Source organism: Rhagoletis pomonella, unplaced genomic scaffold (assembly GCF_013731165.1).
Source record: "Rhagoletis pomonella isolate Grant_MI unplaced genomic scaffold, Rhpom_1.0 Rhpom_scaffold_00004, whole genome shotgun sequence".
In the NCBI taxonomy this organism is placed as follows: domain Eukaryota; kingdom Metazoa; phylum Arthropoda; class Insecta; order Diptera; family Tephritidae; genus Rhagoletis; species Rhagoletis pomonella.
The window spans coordinates 18,696,039-18,718,116 of record NW_023458558.1 but is presented as its reverse complement, the minus strand read 5'-3'; the positions used below and the strand labels follow the sequence as shown (position 1 = coordinate 18,718,116).

Sequence of the window (22,078 nt, the reverse complement as noted above, 5' to 3'; positions counted from 1 at the left end):
TTAGTTACTTCCAAACACTGGGTGCCAGTTCAATCGGGAGTACCTCCTATCGTCCATAACTATATTATCTTTCATATAATGAAGTACCGATATTAAAGTCTTACTGGGGCTAATGTTTGCAAAGCACATCCAAATGCTTTTCGTTGATTGGCTTTAGAACAAACGAATTTAAATAATAACTAATTTTTGCGGTGGTTGGTTGGTTGTTATTCAAATATGGTGATGTATGAATTTGAATTTTCGTTATTGCTCAGATCGAAGACATATTTTTTTCTTTTAATTTTGTAAATAAGTTTTTCACAAGAAATAAATCAGGTATGGCAGCACGAAATGTCACAATCTGCTTAATTGTCAGGTAGTTAATATGGTGTCCGAAAGGTGACAATGAAACTACCTTCTTTTTTGTATCATGCTACCCAGCAAGACGAGACTACAACAAACGGGTGAAAAATGTATTCTAAAACAGCTAGGACAGTGTCGCATTTATCCTACTGTGCTTTTTTGCAAAATATGTGCCCCATGCATTCAGACGTTGCATACTTTGTGGCAATAGGAAATGCTGCTTCTCATGTATTTTGTTGTTGGGTGTTTGCAAGTTGTGCAATCCATGCAATCCATGCCACATGCAAGGGCTTTGCAAGATTTCGAGAATACCCATAATTGTAAAAAAAAATTTTAGCGAGCTAAACTAAACTTTAAGCGAATACGATCGTGTTGTTGTGCTGCGCCTACAACGAAACATAGAACATCGCATGGCGGAAAGTCGACTGCGCTGCAAATCTTAGTGGGCGGCCACGCAACATATATGTATGTACATATGTATGTATGTACATACATTCATGCATACATATGTATGTAAAAGTTGTAAGACTTCATCCGTGAGCAGAGCATATGCAAGTTTGCGTTCTCGTTCTTAATCGTTGCGCAAAGATCAGCCGATAATTTGCTGCTGCTGATGACGCCACCGTCAACTGCATAAAGCATAACAAAGCGGAGACGACGTTTAACCGCGCGCCAAACACCAGCTCAGTTTCAGTCCCCATCCAGTAGTCAATGTGTTCACTTATTAAATAGTAGTTTGATCCTCCATTCGGTCGTTAGCCTGATTGTTGGTCAGCCGATTCATATATTTAGTTAAAATATCAACAAAAGGTGCCAAACAACTTAGTCACTTCGACAGAGTGTGAGACAGTACGTCAGCTAGTTAGTGAGTGTCAGAAAAAGAAATAACAGAATAAAAAAAATAACAATTAAATTTAATAACTTGTATATCCATCAGCGCTTTCGACTAAAACAAGCATACCTTTCGATCACCTACCGGTATTTTACTGTTTAGTGGTTGAATCCCTAGTATTTCTATACTTATGTCGCAGGTCTCCCTTTTATTCTGAAACTACTGTAGTTTACTTTGGTTTGTTTTTATAGATTTCTTACATGTCAATTCTGAAACCGGTGATAAAAATCTAATTGAAAAAAAAAAACAAAACACAAAGGAAATATTCCATACTTGAAAAGGGAACCAGAAGCTATCAGAAACAAGAATCGTGACAGGACAGGCGACGTCGTGTGATAGCAACAGAGGCGCAGCCAGAAATCTGTAACAACCTTCGCAAACACGCTTTAAATGAAAGTGATTCTGCCGGACAGTCAGAACAGTTTTGAAGCGCAAGCGCAGATGTCTGGTTGAGCTGCAGCAGAAGTTGACCACATTGAGGTGCGCATTTAGGCGAGCAAACATTGATTTAAAGGATCAATTTAAATAAAGTGATTGAAAAGCAAAGTGTAATCAACGGAGCGAACGTACTAAGCTAAATAAATAAAAAATTAAATAATTCTTAATACTATTGATACAGCGAAAATTACTCTCAGAGCAAACTATAAAACGTCTAAAGAAAGCGCGGTATATTAGGCTCGCCAAAAGTATTTCTGTTGAAAACTGCACAACCTTCAAACGTCCAGGTGAGTTTACAAACATTAAATTAAAAACCTAAATACTTACAAAAAATGAAACAAATGAACTAAAACGCTCAAAATTATTTGTATGTAAATTTGAAGTCGGAGGGGGCAAGAATATACCTAGCACTATTAGAACGATAGTTTTCATTCTAGTTACCTTAATTATCGCGCTACATACGTACTCTGGCTATATCGACTCGGTTTTCTGCGATTCTTCGCAGTTCGTAGCAATGTAGGCATAGTAAAAGAAAATCGAGGAGTGAGGCATGGATAACTTTTTTAAATGTGGTATAAATAAATCCCCCATATAAATACATACATACACACATACATATGTACGTACATATTTTCTTATAGTTTTGATTGATTCTAGAAAATCGTATTGACCTCAAAAGAGAATAATCGTAGAGAGGAGAGATTCATTACCTTATCAAATACCAAACTTGTCGTCGGGGTCCTGTCGGATTGCAGGATGTTTTTTGTTTTGAAACGGTCTAGTATGTATGTATATTAGGGTGGTCCAAAAATGCATGTGAAAAAGTAAAGTCGGAATTTTTATGCTCTCATCCCCTAGGATTGTGCTCTACCGAAAAAACATGACCCCTATTTTTGATTTTGAAATCAAAAAATACTTAGAGGTCGCTCAAAGCGCTCAAAGTTTCCCATGTATTTTATATGGGGGGAAAAACACTTTTCGTAGAAATGGCATAGAATTTTTGAGAAGCAATATAATTCCATCGGAAAACTTTTGTTGCTCTGCAGGAGATTCCCAATAAGCATACCAAATTATTTATTTAACAAGTTTTCCATAGTGACTATATTTTATTGCTCCCCCAAAACCTACAGAAAATGCCAGAAAATACAATGGGGTAATAAATAAAAAATCTTTAGTATTAAAAATTTGTTAACTAAACAAATGGGTATTGTTATTGGAAGTCTCATGATGAGAACCAGGGTTTTCCGAACGAAAAATATTGATTTTCAAGAATTCGATAAATTATCTCGAAGAAATACATACATAAATACATATACGAGCATTTTTTACTTGAGACTGCAAACTGATTTAAGAAATTTTGATAGAAGAAAATGCTTTTCAATTTACGATAACTTGCCCATGCGTTTAAAATTATACGTAATTTGAATTCCATAAAAAGACGGAAGAAAAATATTTGTGTTTATTAACCCTGGGATTCAGTAATTCAGTCTCATCTCAAGTCACTAAATTTGAGATTAGCAATTACTGACAATTTTTGTTACTTGAGATGATTTGGCTATTTAGTAGGAGAGAGTCACAAAAAGTTCACCAAAAATGTGTGGTGAAAACAAACACAGACAGTCAACTGATGCCGGCCGAGAGGGTCCGGGTTCGAGTACTCCTCGGGCGTAGGGGATTTTTTATTTTCTTTTTATTTAATACATTTTTCTTTTTTTATTAGTTTTATTTTTTGAATAACCTTTAGTTTTTAATGTTAAAAAAAAAATATTTTTTACAATGGATTTGTATGATATTAAAGCATTTTGGTGTATCTCCTAACAAAATTCTTATTGAACACATTTCCTCGCTTGATATTCGCGTTTTTTTTAATAAAATGGAAAGCAATTAACTTTTTATCCATATTTTTATTTTTGATACCTACTCTTAGCCAGCTGACAAATTAGTGACTTTTTTTTTGAGACTAGAGACGCGAGACAGCGTACTGAATACCAAATAGTCTCAAAATCCAGGTTCACCACCAAAAGTCACTATTTGTGACTAGAGACCGCTTACTGAATGCCAGGGTAAATTTCGTTAAATAGTTTCCAAGATATATACAGCACTTTAAAGAAAGGTACACTTCAGTCGTTTTAATAGCATACCCATGTGATTTTTAACATTTACAAATTTTTTTTTTTGAAAATTTAGCATACTCTACGTGGAAATTCGATTTTAAGTTTTAACAAATTGAAAAAAAAAATGTCATAAAAAAATTTCGGGTATGCAGTTTTGTAGCCCTTCAATCTCTTCATCCAAATCCTAGAGACCACGCGCATTGGTGACTGCAGTGGCATGTAATGCCGCAGTTTTATATTACCTTTCGTCTTCATAACTGCTTCAGCGTTATGTCGGTTTGATTTAAAAAAAAAAATTTTAAACCAGAGCATACATTGCTTCCGTGTTCTACAAATGTCTATCTATTCAAATAACAAATAAACTAATCTCAAATCTCAAATCAAAGAACTACAATAAAAATGTAATTATGGGGAATTAATATTGCAGAGAACCATTATGTACCTCCATAAAAAACACCAAGAATAAATTATATAAGAACTTATTCTAGAAATATGTACATTAGGGCGGGTCAATTTGTATGGGATATTTTTTCGACCATGCGCGTAAAGCACAGAAGGATTCTATGTGTAATTCTAAGCAAATTTTCAGAAGAAACAATGAGTTTAAAATCAATTTGGAGTTTGCCAATTTGCGAAAATAGGTTTCTTATCATTTTGCTGTAGTGTCGTAAAAAAGTGCTTAAATTTTAAATTTTTGGTATGAGGAATCCACTTTTGCGCTCATATTTTCTGAAAACTTCCACCAGAGGGCGCAACAGTGGAAATTTTCACATTTTCTGCGAAACCTATTTTCGCAATTTGGCAAACTCCAAATTGATTTTAGATCCATGGTTTCTTTGGGAAATTTGCTTAGAATTACACGTAGAATCATAAATAAATTTACCCGCCCTAATGTACTTATGTGTGCACATATATAGGTACATATGCAAGAAACTAAAGTCCTTCATTCTCTTATGAACTTATAAAACCTTGAACCCGGATGAAAGCATACATATAATAAAGCTGAGTTTCTTCAATAAAGTTGCTCTTCTTACTTTACATACATATGTATTTAAATAGGTACCTGCGAAATCCATTTTTCTACTATATTGCCGCCACCAAAAAAAAATATTCCGCACTCTATAAAGCTAATACCTACATACATACATAATTAATTGGCTCTTAGTGGTAAAAATTTTCCTGTAAAATCATTTACATTTTATTTGCTTGCTCTACAACTTTCGAAAATCATTCCAATCATATTATTTTGCGTTATCCTTGAAGACGTACATATATGGCAAGTTAAGAGAAACAAACAAAGGTGACTTATAACAAAAGTGAAACGGTAACAAAATACAAAGAACACCGAGACTATCATTAAAAACCAAAAAAAAAAATTGTATAAAAAGCGAAATGAGCAGGAAATGCACTTCGAAAGTTGTCTCTCAACCAAACCGGTGCATCCTACAGCTTTGGCTGGTTTTGACACCGGCATTCGACCATATTGCAAGCAACGGCAACAATAAAAACTACGAGTATCCATTTTCTACTGCGTGGTGGGAAATAAAATGTAAGATGCTGCAAAGATCAGGGCCATATTAATGGTCATCTGCCAGCATATGGCCAGCATAAAAATGCCGTTAAAAGTTCATTGTTCTATAGTATACAATTTATAGTTACATACACACATATATGTATGGCAGTTAAGTCCTTGATTAACGAACTTTATCAGAACTTCATGCATTATATGTATGTAATTGGCAACTGCTGTCCCAATGTCAAGTGCAAGGCTTAAAACTGTAGGTAATATTGTTATCGGCTTTGCTGGCAAATGCTGAAGAGCCAATAAGCGGGTAGAAGAAGAGCGCTTTTAAATATTTTAGTCGATAAGTTGAAGGAAATGGGATTTTTTTTTTACGTTACTGAATATCCTCCGATTGAAGCGGTTCACAGATGAGGATGCACAGTTTGATTGGGCTGAACTAATGGGGAATTAGCATAAGCCTAGAATAAGTCTAGCCTTAGTGTGCAGTTTCCTTCAGTGACGGTAATCGTTACAAGTAAAATAACATAAATGAGCATTTAATCGTTTCTATGATTTACCTCGCTCAAAAATAATAATTTTCGCTGAGTTTTATTTTTCTTTTGCTCAACAGGAGTTATTATAATTTCATTTATATTTTTTTGATGATTTCTTTATAATTTTTATTCTTTCGCTCAAAAATAAAAAATTATTGAGTTTTATTTTTCCATGCGACAAAAACCAAAAAAAAAAACATTTAAAACACACGAAGCAGTCAATGTTAACACACAAAACTATGGGCCAAATACAGTACAACTGCGTTTCTAGTCTTTTTCAATGTGGTCATGTTTTTTAAGACTTTAAAATTTCAAAAAGGTTATTAATTTAAACTTTTTTTTTATTCAGTGCAATGTATAATGAAAATATGTAGGTGTACCGAATCAAAGAGAAAATGCTTTCAAAGTCCTTTAAAAAAATTCTCACCTCTAGGAGAAAACTAAAAACGCACTTTTGCTTTTTTTAAATAACACTATATAATATTTACACATTATCTTTGCTCAAAAAATAAAACTCAAGAAATAATAATTTGTGTGTTGGTGTTGGTTGATTTTTCCGTCTGCTTGACAAGCGATGACGGAAATTCGTTCCAACCCTGCAAACCAAAGTTCCCGAAATCTTAACGAAATCTTCAGGAGTATCTGATTTCTGTAACGATTTTTTTCCGAATCTTCAAAGAAAATTATATGAAGTGGTTGACACGAACTCGTAAAGAAATTTCTGTACGAAAAATAAAGAAAATTCTGAAAAAAGTCTGCAAGAAATTTTTCACATAGCAGCATTATTTTCATTTCTTTACCGATTTTCTTCCGAAATTTCGTAAAAGAATGGAAGTGTGCGTAATTTATTTCATTTTAGAAAATTCGGCAAAAAATCGGATGGGGTCTTTCAGAATTCTTTAAAAATTCTTTACGATTCAGAATACTCTGAAAAAATGGTTTGCAGGGAAAATAAATCAAATAACAATTTATTTTAAGTGAAAAAATGTAACTGTAAGTTTTTCTGGGCTAAGGCCAGCCTTTTCTTAAAGATTTTGGGTCACTGAATTCAAATCTGAACGCGAAATTAAATTTAAAAAATCCTAACCTAAACGTAAGAAAATGCCTATTTTCGAGGTTACTAAACATATTTTTTGTCCTTTCAGTTGCAATTCCTGTATTAAAATTTTTCGTTGAATTTTTCGGGCATTTTGTGTCCCTGGTTTATTTTGAAGACTTCAGTTGAAAACTTTTTAATCTTCAACAAGGCAAGGAAGGCAACTCGCCTGGGCGAGTCATTTTCTTATTACCTGAATGAGTCGTTTTCTTATCGCTTCAGGCGATATTTGGAATAATTTTATTCTTTTTAATACTTCATTTCTTTTTTGTATACAAAATTGGAACTTACAATCGGAATTAATTCCTTTTCTCGCTATGGGGCTTCCTATTTTTTCAGTCCTGTTCTTGGGCATAATTTAGATGCTTTCGGACAATACTATTGACGCCATATTCATAAGTTTCGGAATTTTTGAGAACTTATTTATTGAAAAGTGACATGAACGAAGTGATGTTGCCGATTTGTCACCACATCAATAAATCGGTGAGTCGTTTGCCATTGATGATTGTTGCCTATTTCTCATGTTATGCATGGTGGGTATTTTGTATTAAGATTTCTATAATTTTTTAAGCAGTATTGGTATTTTGTATTTTCGAATATTTTTTCCATTCTCGTCATATCAAAAAGGTTTCCTGTTCTCTAACCCGGTTTACCGAAAGTGTTAGAAGATCTGCGAAGCGCAACACACAAATAGCAAATTTACTTATTCTCTTCTCTTCGCTTTTCCATTGCAACAAATAAAGAATTTTTAAATTGTTTGTTATTTACGGTATTTTGCATTTCAGGTGACAAGTACCAGGTTGACCGAGCTTTGATCGGAGTGCATATCGCTAGCTTAGAATGAAAAGTTGCTAAGCCCACTTTTTATGAAAACTCATATTTTGATATAAGAGGCTAGGGAAATTGAGTTTCGAAAATCATAAAGGTACTTATTTTATTTTTTCCTCTTGATAAGCAATAAAAGGAAAATTTGCTAAGTCCAAAAGAAGCACCACAAATCCGATAAGGCCAAAATAATACGACATCCTTTAATAAATATCGAATCCTTCTGGTTTTCATGGAGTTTTGCTTTGCTTTAAACGCGCAAAATGTTTGATTCAAAGTCTTGCGAAATAGTTAAAGCAAATGGCTATAGGAAGATTTTTTCCTCTCCTGTAAAATTTTTAAAATGGACTTAGCAACTTTTCTTTCTAAGCTAGCAATATACCTTTTAAATTTTTCAATATTTGGATAGCTTAAAAAAAATATTTTGGAAATAAAAAAAAAATTGGATTTCGATATCTATTAAGTAAATTTCTTACTGTAAAATTTATTTGGAAACCCTATTCCGAAATACTTTGGAAGAATGGTACATATATAAAAATATTTTTGAATGAAGGATCTTTAAAATACTTTCCTTTTGTTACCCATATTATGATGTTTAAATTAATTTGTATCTTATTTCGAATAGGTGGCAACCTTATACGAGTCTTCTCGGAGATAATGCCTATTCAGATAACCTTAAAATCCAAAACATTATCGGTGTACAAAATTTCATCAAAATCGTCAGAGCCGTCTTCGAAAACCCCTATGTATATATGTATATCGTCGTTTAAAGTGCAAAACCGCGTATCAGCAAAATGCAAAACCGCGTATGTGAGATTGCATAAATTATTTTCTAGGGAGTAAAAACTTTAATATTTCAAAAAAGTTATCTTTTTTATAAAGCAATCGCATTTCTGGCTAATATATTTCAGGACGAATGGATAAGGATTGAGCCAAGAGCTTGTGTGAGCAAATCCAATTTTTGGCATCGAATGTCAGTTACGCGGTTTTGCAGAATGACCATACGCGGTTTTGTACTTTAAACGACGATATATACAATACAAGAATTGCTCGTTTAATGTAATAAGATATGTACGTACTTATGTACATGGGACTTCAAAAGTATTTTCAAAGTATTTGTGTTTTCCTAAGAAGTATTTTGTATTTTATATTTTAATGATTTTGGTAAATTTTTATGCGACGTATTTGTGTTTTGTTATTTTACAAGTATGTATTTTTAACATCTCTGGTGCTGACTTAAATATGAGTGCCTGTACTGGTATATGGGTCTGATTTAAGAGTTCGTTTCCAGCAAGCCTTAATTGCAGTTTATGCCTATTGGGAATTGGGGGAAATTGCTCATAGTAAGTACAACAAAATGAAGGTCCAAAAGCAAAAAGTAAGAAATTAACCTTGCTGATCACCTCATGTTAAAGTTATGAGAACTTATCTGAGCTCTTAACTGCAGTTAAGCTTTCGGTGGAAATGGGCAATAAGAGGGTTTAATGTACTCGTACGTATATATACAAACATACACTATATGTATGTATTTATGCTCCTTAATGATTTCTATTTTCAAATGTAATATTTTTGCATTGCTCTGCTCACCATTTCGCAAATACATACGTACTCGTACGAAATCCAAATAGTTTCAATATTGCCACTAATATATGGCGGGCAATCGCGTTTGATCAAATAGCGCGCACGTCAAAGAAATCGAATGTCTGGCACAGAAATTTGAATAGTCGCATTAAAATTCATGTCAACGTATTTTTTTGGACAGCAAATATCAAATGTACAAATTTATATTTTATGATTGGAACACTTTTTGAATAACTTTTCAGAACTTTTAGCTAAACTAAAGGATGTGTTTGATGTTAAAGAAAAAAATTGTATGCTTATGAAAATAGAATACAATGCTGTGTAATAAAATCTTAGTATGAACAGTACAATGTACATACTAAAAACATAGAATATTTTCTTAAAAAATTTTGCAACCAGTAATCCTAATATACATATATGTATATGTATTTACCAGAATATTAACAAAGAGTTGTTATGTTTTGTGCCAGGAGTATTTACGCCCACAATCAAAATATTTTGCAAGTACTAACTCAGTGCGTATGCTTTCCTTGCGAATTCAACAACTATCTCATGAGTGCAAATGTATTACGACACTGGGCCACTAGCCTCATAAGTATTTATTGGTGTCAGACCAAAGGTTCGGTCTTGCTTCGCTATTCGGCTTATTCGGGTGATTTTTTAACTTCGGCTTCGGCTTTCGGCCGAAAATGACGAATAATTAAGCAATTAACAAGGTATTGTATTTATCGTAAAGTTAATTTAGGGAGATAACAAGGTGTTGTATACTGTCGTACTGTTGTATGTCATAAACTTTAAACGGCTAAAACTTTATTTAAGGAATTCGCAAGCTAACATAAAAGTTTTATTATGAAATTCCACACCGCTAAAAAATAGTTGGTGGTGATTTCAAGTTCTCTAAACATTTATTTGTTATCAATTCGTCGGAATATTGTTTTTTTTTGTTTTTTTTTTTTGTATGTATGTTACCGCATAACTTTGGACCACGTTAACCGATCGAATCTCTTAGGAGAAAATGCAGACTAGCTTCTTTTTTTGGCATATTACATAAAGCTTTTTAATTTTATGAAAGCTACTTCAAGTATTTAAAATGCGTTTTTGTTTTCAACAATGTACATACAGTATCGGTCATATCTATAGCACGCCATTTCAAAGTGAAATTGTGTGCCACTTATATTTATTTATTAATTTTTAAGAATTTTCAATTAAAATTTGGTTCATTCTCAGACAAACCCCATATATACCCAAGTTTAACAATTTGTAGAAAACTTCAAAAAAGTGCAACAAAATTTCACCTAAATTTCAAACTTTTTTCTCGGAAGTGTTAGAATTTTTTCGAGTACACAGTTTTTTAGCCCCTGCAATTTTAGTCTGATAATGTGCAAATTTCAAGTGGCTACTTATTAGCGTTAAATTTTTTGTCGCATTGGCTTCCATATAATGAATAAACTCAATTTATTTGTATATGGAAGAAAACCGCAACATCTTTGGCGAAAAAAATTCTAAAAAATCAACGGTTACCTTTAGCCACTTGAAACTTGCACATTATCAGACTATTAATGTTCGGTTTCGGTGTTCGGCCTAAAATTGAATAGTACCTACCTAATATTCGGCTTCGGCTTCGGCCAAAATTCCAGCTTCGGTCGAACACTGGTATTTATACTTTGGGTATTTCCAGTAAAAAAAAAAACTTACAAATAAAATCTTCGTCAAAATCGAAATAAGCCCCTTTACGCATTTCTAAGCAGAAAATAAAAAGCTTACGAACATTAAAGTCCATATAAAACTACTAATTAAAAATTACATGCACGTAGTGGAAACGTGGTCGCCCGCGTGTGCAAATAAATTTGCACCACTTTAACAATTAACAGCATACATGCATGCATGCATTAATATGTGTGTGCGTATGCATGTGAAAGCGTGCACGAATACCTAATGATGACACTACATTAATCTTTAAATCTGCGACTGGTGGAGGGGGAGAAATACATACATACGTATGTATTTATGGTCATTGCACCAATAAATATATATTTTTTTTTTATTTGCCGCAAAATGTACAATGAGTAGTAGAAACAAGTACCTTAATACCCAGCCCATGTGAGTCCATTAGGCCAGGTTCAAGCGTACATATATATACATTTGTAGGTTCGCCGGACTATGGGACAGTGCTTGCTATAATTGTGTTATAATTTGGTTAGTAACATATGCAATTAAAATTATGCCATTAGTGTACGGTGACCATAAATATGGCAGCCGAATACAGGACAAAAAATAATTTTGCCTATTTTTTCCGCTAACCTTTTTATTTGGAGTTTCCCATGCCGAAGATATAATTACTCATACAATTGGCTTACAATTTTTTGGCGTAGTTTTGCCTAATGAATATCTTCTCTCTTCAAAAAACTTGAAAATTGCCTCCATTTCACGGCACATTGGACCGGTAGTAGTACGCAAGAAAAAAACTGCAAGCTGTGTGTATTTTGTTTATGCTTTTGGAATCCAAAGTTTTACATTATAGAGTAAAATGTAAACCAAAATGACAATTTAAAGACAAAATTCTCGAAAAGGATAAAATCAGCTGCTCTATTGCTGGTACCTGTTCCATATACTTTGCTTCACACAGAATATTCAGCGTGATTTTTTTTTTAGAAATTTGAAATCATTACCGTCTAATTTCAACTCATACTCACAAACACCTAGTTTTCCTACACAAAATTATAACTTCAGAAACCATCCAAATATGTGCTCCTTGATTCGAATCACAAACACCCAGATTTAAAAAAGAACTGCTAAAAATACCCAATACGAAACAAATACGAGGCATTAAAAGAAATACAGAGCATTTGGCGTCCCGTATGAAATACATAAATTACCAGGACAATGGACGAAGAAAGAGGACTTTCCCCTATAATACAGGACGGTTGGTCACCGTACATTAGTGTAATAATCGTGTATAATTTTTATTTTATTTTTATCTCAACTAAATTGACGAATTAAGAAACAGGTGTGGCTTGAACAAGATTGAATTAAAAGCAAATTAAAAAATATTAAATTTTTATAACAAAGATCTTATGGCTGCTTATGTTTACTTGCTTTGATATTCACAATACCGCTGATAAGATTAAAAATAATAAATACTTATATATGTACATATGTATGTATAGTGGTTGGATAATGTAAAATTTTAAGTATTAAATATGACAAGCGAATAATATTTTGCTTACTTAGTTTTGTTTACACATTTGGCAGCTTGACAGCAACTGAATGTTTTGTGAATGAACAGCATTCTCTCTACTCTTCTTTTTTTTTTATAAAATTACTTAAATTAGAAAGACTCACAATGAAGGTGCGAAATCCGGCGAAGTTTCCTAGAAAAGCAAATAAATATTTAATATCAAATTCTGGTATGGATAAAAACATTATAAGGTAAATTCATTCTCTCAATTCGTCGGCCATGATTTTTTTCTGACGTTTGCCAACAATTTAAAGTCATGTAAAAAAAATTGAGAATTGTCATGTTTTTGTCATGGATATTACGACAGCAGTGTGACCAGCTTAATGTTGTTATTTGTGAATCAAAGCACGCTTGATGAACACAAAGCTGTCACAAACATGCGCTTTTTAACGATAACTACATACATAGTGCGTTGGTTTTCAGAGAGCAAAGCATCATAACATTTCGCAAGAATTCGACAACGTTCAATCTCGGCTGTAAGTAAGTACATTAGGGTGGTCCAAAAATGCATGTGAAGAAGTAAATTCGGAATTTGTATGCTCTCACCCCTAGTATTGTTCTATACCGAAAAATTATACCCCTATTTTTTATTTTGAAATCAGAAAATATTTAGAGTCGTAGAAATGGTACCTACAAAATTCTTGAAAATCAATATTTTTCTATCGGTAAACTCCTTCTCTTCAAGAGATCCCCAATAATAAAACCCAATTTTTTATTTAAAAATTTTTTTATAGTAACTAAATTTCATAGGTCCACCAAAGACTCCGAAACCACCGAAAAATGATAAAAAATCGTTAATGTTAAAAAATGGCTAAATAAACAATTGGGAATTATTATTGAAAGTCTGCTGATGGGAACCAGAGTGGTCGGATCGAAAAATATGGATGTTCAAGAATTTTATACCGAAAGTGGTTATTTCCCCATATAAAATACATGAAAAACTTTGCGCGCTTTGAGCGACCTTGATTTCAAAATACAAAAATAGGGGTATACCTTCTGTCAATACAGAACAATCCAAGCCTAAGCCTTCTTAAACCTCTTTGTTTTGACAACTATATATCAATATTTACTTTATCTTATAAATTTACTTAAACTCAAATTTCCACACACGTGGCAACTCTCTATATTTGATTTTGACCTTTAATTGCCGAAAGTGTTGCGGATTTCTTCCATATAAATATAAATTGTGTTTATGCGTTATATGCAACAAAATTCCAAATTCAACTTTTAAGTCCCGAACTCGCTCATCCCGAAGTCTTTCACAATTGTACCGCGAGTTCCATGGGTCCCGGAATCTTTGACTAAGATAAATTCACACGACTTTCGAATTAATGTTAAGTAATAAAAAATCTGCCATCTTCAGGTTATTTTATTTTTTGCCTTGCTTTTGGCAAAACATAAAAAGAAGTGATTATTTCATAAAACGATTTTAAGAAAGATTTTCTGAATTTGCGGAGGTTGCGGATTTTATCGGGAGTGTCGGGACAGGATTTTAATCCCGTCCCGCCCGCAAAATTTTTAAAGACCCCCCCCTACCGCCCGTCCCGGCCATTTTAAAAACAGTATCGTGCGACCCGCGGGTACCGATATCCCGCGCCCATCTCTACGTTGAACGAAGACTAAAATCAGTTATAGTGCAAGCATTTATGTATTAGATGAATAAATACTTATTAATTGATTGGAAAGTTGGTTGTTTTTAAATGCTTACAACATACATACTTGAAGTATTTATGATAAAATTAATTACATTGCGCATTTATAATGGTTGGAATGATTTTCAATAGAGGAATAGTTTAAAAGGGTGGGCCTAAACACATACTATTTAAGTAAGAATAAATGCTTAATTTTTTCGCTATCTATATTAAATCATATACGTACATACTGGTTTCTGAGTTCAAAGTCCTGGATGCATAAGGCGGATATGCAAACACTCATTTAATTGAATTGCTTTTGTGTTTGTATGCTTAGCACTGAAAAAATAACAAATATTACTTACTTGCAATAATAAAAATAAACATACATGCATATGCAATGCATTTGAAGAAGTTGTGCCGGGGTGTTTTGTAGGCAGTAGTGAGGCCTAGGAGAAATTACTAGGCAAATTTTACTTTGTTATTAATATTTATTTATACATCTTGGCAAATGAGTAAAATAATATTTGCACTAGAATTCATTACCATATTTCATAAATAGATCTCATTAAGTAATAAGGAAATCTGTATAAGAAATAATATTTTATTTAAAATACATTTTGCTAAGTGTTTGGCTGAGCTTCTTCACAATTTTGTATGGTGCATCTTGATGTTGTGATAGAACCTAAAATTGTGTAACGCAAATGCGCTGTCTATTTCCTTGTTGTTGTGCTTGTCGCCAGGTCCATTCGCTTTGCTTCCATGTCCTTGCTTGAAAAAGTACTTTGCCGTTTGCCATTTGTGTCTTGGCGAAATAAATAACGCGAGGTGTGAGAGATTGTTCCCGCAGTAATATTTGGCGTATCTGATGGCAACGCCTGCCTTGCATAGTTGCCACTTGTTAAAAAAATAAGCAACCAAAATCTAATGGAAAAACAATCAAACTGAAAAAAACCAAGCTTGTTATCCACTTATCTATTACGAAAAGCAAAACCTACTTAAAAAAAATAAAACAAAATTCAACAATTTTATTTAGCATTTTTTTATGAAAATTTTGTGGAAAAACATCATTAATATACATTTTGGTAGAAGTTATAGCTGCTATTTCGGAAAATAAACATTATTGAAATACCTGTGCGTTCAATTACATATTTAATTTTTATATGTGCATATAAAATATGTTACATTAAAAATAGGAATTTGAAAAATTCATTTATGCCGAATTTCCACTAGGCATTGAAATGACAAAAAATTTATGCCATTTGAAAAAATGCCATGTGGAAATGAACTTAATGATAATTTTTTTAATGTAATGACACGACAAAATTTTATTGCCCGACTTTTTCATTTGTCATTTTTGCCATTTAATGCCTAGTGGAAATCCAGCATTATTAATTTTTGCTTCAGTATGCAATAATACTTTTGGCAAAGAAAATTTTTTTAAATGTATAATAACAAAAACCCCCAAACCAGAGAAAAAACTACCAAACAAACAAATTGAAAAAATCAAAAAAAAAAAACAACCAAGTTTGGTTGGAAATAGCCAAAAGTGGCAACCGTGCAAAAGTATTATTGAATACTGTAAAAATATATATTTTAATTTTATTTTATTTTAGGGACCATGCTTTATTTTTTTGCCTCTTTTAATTTAATTTGCTTTAAATGTTTACTTTTTGTTTTAAAATTCAACAATTTTTATTGAGTTTGAGGCCGTTTCTAATGAAAAACTTATTGTGGAAAAGCAACAATAATTTCTTTTTTGTTTATTTTAAAAGTTAAATTTTTATAAATTAAATTTTTAATTATTATTTTCTACTTCTTTGATTAAATTTTTTTTGTAACTTAATTATCTTTTTTAGTTTTTAGATTTTATTCTGAAAATATTTTTTTGTTCATTTAATTTTTAACAGTATTTTTATTCATGTAGTTTTGCTTTATTTTCATTTTCATTTACGTTTTAAATTTTTTTTTTTATATTTGTTAAATTTAATTTAATTACAAAAAAAAACTTATTGCTAAAAGGCGAACACATAATGCTAAGACCTGCTCGTTAGCAGATTATCAATTAGTCTTAGGGCCGGTTGTTCAATGTCTGCTTATTACTACCTCCCTGTTAAACATTATAAACGATGACTTCGACTTCATGCATATAACATGTGCGCGATAAAGCAGTAATTGTATTTAACCGGAGCTTATACCTCCGATTTGTGTTAACCAGACATTGAATAACCGGCCCTTAAAGAATATTCAAGGTAGTTGCCGGTATTGAATTTTTCTTACAAAAGACTTTTTTGTCGCAGTCGGCTGGTGGCACATCGATTCCATCGTCACAACTGGCGCACGTAAAGCTTTTTATGTCGAGAGAATCATCAAATCCAAACAATTATGTGTCAATTTCCCCAAACTGTATTCCCAAAGTCAATGCACTTACAACACATTTTGAGCCATAAATGCAGATGATCGTTTGTGTAAACTCACTTACAATACAAAGAATGGCGTAAGTATTTTTTAATGACTTTATTTTACAAACATCTACAAGTCTCCAAATCTTTCATACGCCTTTGTGCTATTCACGCATTAGCACGTGCAATGACAAATCATTTATTATCCCCTTAATAGCTGCCATTTGAATTAAATCTTTCTTTAACAAATTTACGAAATCAATCATCTTTGTTTTCATTAACTAATTTTAAAAGCGAAAAAAAAACTACAAAGCATGAACATCACGAATTATTTCACAAAAATATGGATTGAAAAAATGCACTTGTAAAGTTATAAACAACTCACATACCACCACACATCCATATGTACATATGTATGCGCATGCTTGCCCGTTTGAGAGTACTTGACCGATTACATCTTTGTTTGTGGATTTTGCAACGCAGAAGATGAATGATGCCAAAAGAGCAACAACAGTAACCGCAAAAACAATTTAAGTGCCAATGCGACAATGACAATGACATTGGCACTGACACAGCCAGAGTGGCTAAAATGCGAGGCTAACACACACACACACACTTACTGCTGAGTTGGAAACTGGTATCTGTGTATGATATTTAATCATTAAAAAAAATTTTGGGTCTTTGTCTAAGAATATTTGACTAATTTGATGCCTTCGAACCACTTTATATTACTAGGTACTTGATTTCATTAGCTAAAACAAGGTTGGCCAGAAATTAGTCTTAGTATTTTCATGGTAGAGTAAAATTCATGAAATACAATAAAATTTGTCTAAATATGAAAGTGTAGTATGTAAATAAAATTGCGCGCAGCTACATACATTTTCTTGATATGCGGGTTAAAAAAATTTAACTGAATACATGTGTATGTATGTAGTCGTAAATAACTAAAGTGCAAATGCTGCAGCAAGAGAATTTTACGACGTGTCAAGATGAATGGCCGTAAACAAAATTGGAACGCCAACGTCATGCCAATGAGGCTGAATGAGCAGGTTTTATACATTGTTTTAGAGTATTTTTCCTTTTTTTTCTGTTGGTTAAAAGTTGAAGCCTTAAGTGAACAGCGTCCCTTTTTTAAATAAAATAAAAACAAATAAATCCAGCGGCATTTTTGTATGTAAATATGATTTTTTTTTTCAGATAGTAATGAAAATTATTATACTTTAATGTTGGCTTTAGCTTCTGGAAAGATAAAATTTTACTCTGGTATTAATCTAGCGGAATATTTTGAGAACTTAACGGCTCTAATTTTACAATTAAAGCCATAGGAATATGTGCAAAAACAAAGGCTAATATGTATTTACATGAATGTAAGTATCTACATTAGGGTGGTCCTAAAATTTAAAAAGTAAAGTCGGAATATTTATGCTTTCATCCCTTAGGAGTGTTCTGTATCGAAAAACGTATACTCCTTTTTTTTTATTTTTAAATCTAAAAATATTTAGAGGTGGCTCAAAGCGCTCAAAGTTTTCCATGTATTTTATATGGGTGAAAAATAACTTTTCGTCGAAATGGTATAGAATTCTTCAAAATCATAATTTTTCAATATCTCTCTTAAGGAGATTCCTAATAATAATACATACCCAATTTTTATTCATACTAGCTACAATTTATAGGTCCGCCAAAAAACCCAGAAAATGGTAGCAATAAAAAATCTTTAATATTAAAAAACTGTTAAATAAACGATTGGGTATTATTATTGGAAGTCTCTTGAAGGGAACCAGAGTTTCGAAAAATATTAAAAATTAAGAATTCTATACCATTCATACGAAAAGTTGTTTTTTCCCATATAAAATACATGGTCGGTAGTCCAAAGATATGTGGCCAGATACATACAAAAATATATGAAAATATGTAAGTATATTCCGACGAATTGATAACCTTCTCCTTTTTTGAAGTCGGTTAAAAGTAGGGTATATTTTTTCCACATACATAGAACAATGCATGAAAGTCAGAGAAATTCCGACTTTACTTTTTTTTTCGACCATCCTAATACAACGAAAACGCGGTTTTCCTACCTTAAATAAATTACAAATATTGCTAAATTTCTAGACAAACCCCAAAAAAATATTTATCTTAGGTGCTTAGAATTCTCACTGCCGCAGTAGCAGAAACCCACCAAACTTCAAAAAAATATTTCTCAAATTTTTGAGAAATTTATAGTTATCAAATCTTGGAGAAATTCATAGCGAAGAAAAAGAAAATTTATTCATGGCGTTTCTAGTTAAATCGAAAAATACTGATGTATATACATATCTACATTTGATTTGTGTTTCAGTATTAGAAGCATACATTTGAACCTTATTGGAGAAAAAGTTGAGAACTATCCTTTTCTCAAGCTTAGAAATATAATTGTTTTCACCCAAGAAATTCCCTTTTTGTTGGAAATGCTATGATTCTACAATTGAACTACAGTTAAAAAACCGCGCTGGAGATATGAAAAGTAAGTTCCTCAGTGACTTAACCTCAAATTGAACTCAAACCTAAATGTTTATTGTGTAGGCCCATTTTCTATTAGAATAGAAAACTGAGGTATTCCAAAGAAGGCGCTAAGTGTATCGGTAGGGCAGGTTTTCCTAGCTAATTCTCCGCCAAGCTAAGAATCTATAGGTAAACTATATATTGGGTTTACTTAGTGTTAAATGACCAGCACGTCATTTTGGTGGAGCTCGCTAGGAGTAGCATCCAAACGTACCTTCCTGGTGAGTGATTTATCGAAAGTTGTCCCAAGATATTTTCACTAGAAAACCAATATTTTTGTACCACCCTCGATGAGTTTCGTCATAGATAGATAACTTTTTCCTCCGAGTAAGTGTGCGACAAGCCTTAACCGTCCCTAATCGGAACCAAACTTTATATGTGTGGTATTACTGATTAAAGGAGTGAGACTGAAAAAAATCGTTAATTTGATTTTTTAAGGTCCACCCTAATGCACATACATATTGTGTATAATTATGAAATAAATATATGCTTAGCGGACGTTTTATTTCTACTATATTGTTAAACGTGTCTGAAGGAAAGAATATTTGTTCGGCAATATTTGCGACTAAATAAATGTAAAATGTACTAATGTTTTTAAATGTATGTTCCTATGGTGTACCTATTTAGTGCCAAGTGTTTACAATTAAAAATATTTACAAATACATAATATTTAAACTCCGCGTGTGCCTTTGCCGTATCTTATTTAAAGTCATCCTCGGCTGTTTAAAAAGTTTATTATTTTTAATACCATCCTTTGTAATTGGATTAGTATCCGCCCCCTAGTCGACCGGGTAATTAACAAAATTTGAATTTTATCAATAAAATCCACTATTGATTTTCTTCCAAGGAACTGTGAATGACAACAATAATATTTGTTTTAAATATTTGCAAAGCACTCGTTTTCAAGTGAAAAAAGTTTTATTTATTTGCCGAGAATGAGTATTTGTTTTCAGCCGCTGTAAATCAAATGTTTGCCTGCTCAAACCATATTTACATACATATGTACTTACAATGTTTAAAATGATGTTAGTTATTTGAGAATATTTTAAATTTTACGCCAAAGAAAAGAAAGGTTTGTTCCACATGCTACTCGCCCCTTTGGTCAAATGATAGAAACTAATGCCAATTTTTGTGAGAGGGTGGCATATAAAATTCCAAACTTAAAGAAGTATAAGTTCAGGCGAAACCGAATTTTATATACCCAGCGCAAAATATCGATCTTTGCCTCTTGATATTTGGACAACGTCGCTTTAGTTGTTTGACGTTTTTCAACGATATTCATGGTGGACACTGTGGCTGATAGGTTAGATCCTACTAGATAGGTTAGGGCCTACGAATACGTAGAACCCCTTTTTGATGCCTGGTCCGAGCATCATCAAAATTATAAAAAGTTTTTTTTCTAACAGCAGTCGCCCCTTGGCAGGCAATGGCGAACCCCGGAGTGTCTTGCTGCCATGAAAAAGCTTCTCATAAAATCCATTAAATGTTCGGTGATAGCGTAAAACTGTAAGCCCTTCCAGTTTGTGTACAAAACATCAAGAGGAACTACACAAATTGGAGAAGCAGATCGGCCAAACACTTAGCCAAACTAAAGTGTCATCTCAAAAAATTTCGTTTTGGCTATTTGTTCCTGGTCTTGAAATTTGCCTTTGGCTTCCATAAAATCTGAAGGTGTCACAAAACTACATTACTTATAATATAAGAAATTATGTACTTCAGAATAATTCAACGCCAGAACCAAAGCAACTGTACTTTTAAGGAATATATTGACACCGTATTCACTTGCATCTTCGTATTTGATATGGATAAGGACACGGTCGATGGGCTCAGGTTTATGGCAGCCCTAGGCGAGTTCACGCCCATTTTTGTTTTGAATTTTAATAGTATTATTTAGTAAAAAAATTTTTATTCACCAGCTAATTTTCAACAATTTGGATCCAATATTTACTGAAATATCGTAGTTCTTGCATTTTTCGAAAATGCCGTTATATAGGAAGTGAGCACGGTTGCAGTCTAATTTTGCCCATTTTCAATGCCATCCTACCTTGGATAAAGGGAAAGCCACATACCTAAGTTATCGTGTACGCGGGCATACGGACATGGCTTAATCGAGTTCTCTTTTCATTCTGATCATTTATGTATACATTTGTCTCTATATGTATCTCGATTCCTTTAAGCTGTTACAAACAACCGTTCAGCGAACAAAGTTATAATACTCTTGTGCCCAAGTGCACTCGGGTATAAAAAGAACTGAAATATAATTTTGCAAATTAAGTTAACGAAAGACTTAAGACACGAACTCCTTTTTTTTTTTTTTGCACAGGCAATGAAAAGTTGCTGAATAACAATAAGGGTTTAAAATGCAAGAGATCTCTCCCTCTCATTCTTAACTTCTTAATTTCTCAAAATCTGTGTTCTCTAGGGGAACGCTCCCCAGACTTAGGTTCTTATTCGGCCCTCCTTGAAAACGTTCTCGATACGAAAGCGTCAAAAAGAGTAGGGCTATCAAGTTAAAGGGTAAAATTTTGAGAAATAATAAAAATAAATAAATAAAATATATATAGTTTTGCTAATGATCGAAGTTATAAAAAAAAAATAACGTGTGGTCGAGTTGAATGATTTAAATAGGCCTGAAAGCTAAAAGTCGAACTCAACGTGTGCTTACATTTGGATATTGGAGTTCATTTGAAGTGAATCTTTACACAAAATTGCATGTAAGACGATTAAGTTGTGACCAACTTCACACCACTGTGAGAAAAAAAAAATAAAAATCTGTGTGTAACCTTAATAATACAGGTGAATAACACCTTCGAAGCAAGTAAATACATTCCTTAACTATAGTAAACAGCTGATATACTATTTGCTACAGATGGTCTGGTAAAAGCGACCAAGATGTCATCATTAAATCGTTAATAAAGTGAAA

The 22,078-nt window shown here is 32.7% G+C and overlaps 1 protein-coding gene and 1 long non-coding RNA gene across 2 annotated transcripts in view; both read left to right on the top strand.

The window, feature by feature from the left end:
- The first annotated feature begins 444 nt into the window (after window positions 1-444).
- Window positions 445-1,486, top strand: LOC118737165. The gene is made up of 2 exons (XR_004992791.1): window positions 445-1,207; window positions 1,426-1,486. It is a non-coding gene; the product is annotated as an uncharacterized LOC118737165 (long non-coding RNA).
- A 6,298-nt stretch (window positions 1,487-7,784) lies between these two features.
- The window catches only part of LOC118737160 (elongation of very long chain fatty acids protein AAEL008004), a 157,768-nt gene continuing 143,474 nt past the window's right edge, over window positions 7,785-22,078 (top strand). Inside the window, exon 1 of the mRNA XM_036467492.1 lies at window positions 7,785-7,865. The gene's annotated coding sequence lies outside the window, so the exon portion shown is untranslated. The remainder of the gene's footprint in view (window positions 7,866-22,078) is intronic.